Below are 2,076 nucleotides of genomic sequence, written 5' to 3'. Positions count from 1 at the left end.
TGGAGAAATCATCTCACAACATTGAATGTTTTGATCTTCATACCCACCATTCATTGACTAAATACATGTTTAACAAAGTGTTGAATCTTCACTCATGTATGTGGTGATGAGTACCAAATGTCTAAGCTCTGAGAGAACTCTCAAATCATGTCGAAATTATTTCCCCACATGTATAACTGCTAAAAGTATATCTTATTTTAAAGTGACAGACTTATAAACATAACTGAGTTATCAACATTTATAACTGCTAAAATTATACCTTCAAAGGTGCAATAGAGACAGAAATCACTGCCATTTCCTGGTTGCAAAAAAAGCAGTCATTGTTTAGAGAATCATTGTACCATCTAAACCACTGTGAAATACGCTTCCCATAACCAAACATATTGTATTTTCAACTGTTTGAAGCTGGTGGACAAAACTAAACTTAATGGGAAGCATAGAAGTATGGGTGGCAGGTAGCCAGGTGGTTAGAGCGTTGGGCCTGCAACTGAAGGTTGTAGGTCGAATCCCCGAGCTGACAAGGTAAAAATCTGTTGTTCTGCCATTGAACAAGGCAGTTAACCCACTTCCTAGGCCGTCATTGAAAATAAGAATGTGTTGTTAACCGACTTGCCTAGTTAAATAAAGGTTCAATTAAAAGAAATGCACACATAGAACATATCTACCACTTCTTAGACTTGCTTTCAATGACAGATATAACCTTTAAAGAAAGTCAAAACCTATTGACCATTTATTAATGAGTTGAGCCTACCAATATTTATAACTTTAACTTTATAACTTAAAAAATTATATTAATATATTAATATTAAGTTAAACATTTAACAGTATATAATCTCCTCAAACATGCAATACATAGTGAAAACAATTGAATTGAAGGAGGCATTGGGAAAACAATTTTAATTGCAGTGACTCAAATCTGTGTAATTTATCAACGTGAGCCTAGATAATTCAGAGAAACAGGAGTTCATTTTCTCTACCTTTTTTAACATTACAAGTCAGAATAGAAATTGATAACAGATTTAACTATTTAAAATACAACACAGCGCCCCATGGCGCCTTCTGTTGTGTCTTCATCGGTTTCTTTCTTGTTAAGGATTTTCCCATTCTTGAGTCAGACCTTATGGGAATTTGTGGGAGAGAAGAGGAATTTATGACAATTTAGCATAGACAATAGCTACATTACTCTACTCTCATAACTAGCTAAACCTAAATGGTAGAATTTATGTTATCCACTGCTAGCTAATAACTTGCTAACACTAATAGCTAGCTACCACAGCTGAAAGGGGTTAGCTAGTTATCACAACTTTTATAATAAAACTAGTAAATTCGTCTTAAAATTGGAACCACGAATTGTAGTGGGCTGACAAAGGACGATAGCAAATTTACCAGCTACCTAGCTAGAGACTGAACACGGGTTCAAAAGGTTAGATAGCTAGCTAGCTACCATGCTAATAAATAAAAACATTCTAAACAAATTGCATGGAATATCATGTCGATGTTAGCTAACTAGCTAACAAATGTGATCTATTTAGCTATATCATGCCAAGGATCATGTGTTAAATCGTCTAGCATAACGTCTATATTGAAAAATACGTTTTAAAATTGACCTAATGCTAGCTAGCTAACGTTTCCTAGCCAGCTACCATAGGTAGGACAGAGGTGCTAGCTGAGCAGCGTACTAAATCCAGCAGAATTTCTGTATTCAAAGGTGAAACAAATTGCATAGCAAATTCACCCTCTCCACCCTGTATCCTTTGAACAACGTTTTTTTTACCCTGTATCCTTTGAACAACGTTTTTTTTCACGCAATCTCTTGTCTGGATTTTGAACACTTGTTATAGCCACGTCGTACTGATTATTTATGAGGCACTGTCACATGATGTGTCAATTCAACATTATGGGCACGTTCCAGGTCGTCTTTATTTCAAGCACGTTTCACAGATGGACAGATCTCACAGTCCGATGCATTTTTCAGAAACCTACGATTCACACCAATAACATGTATTGAAACCTTGAGCGTTAATTTCTGTAATAAATGTGTACCAATGCATCATCAGGGTTTCAAACATGGGGCAA

General features: G+C 35.6%; 1 long non-coding RNA gene across 1 annotated transcript; it reads right to left on the bottom strand.

The window, feature by feature from the left end:
• Positions 1-870: 870 nt before the first annotated feature.
• Positions 871-1,856, bottom strand: LOC124031683. The gene is made up of 2 exons (XR_006838156.1): positions 1,775-1,856; positions 871-1,117 (listed from the first exon to the last, which is right to left on the bottom strand). It is a non-coding gene; the product is annotated as an uncharacterized LOC124031683 (long non-coding RNA).
• Between the last annotated feature and the right edge of the window lie 220 nt (positions 1,857-2,076).

This window comes from Oncorhynchus gorbuscha, linkage group LG03 (assembly GCF_021184085.1).
Source record: "Oncorhynchus gorbuscha isolate QuinsamMale2020 ecotype Even-year linkage group LG03, OgorEven_v1.0, whole genome shotgun sequence".
Classification (NCBI taxonomy): domain Eukaryota; kingdom Metazoa; phylum Chordata; class Actinopteri; order Salmoniformes; family Salmonidae; genus Oncorhynchus; species Oncorhynchus gorbuscha.
The sequence above is the reverse complement of the archived record's forward strand: the minus strand, read 5'-3'. Positions and strand labels throughout refer to the sequence as shown.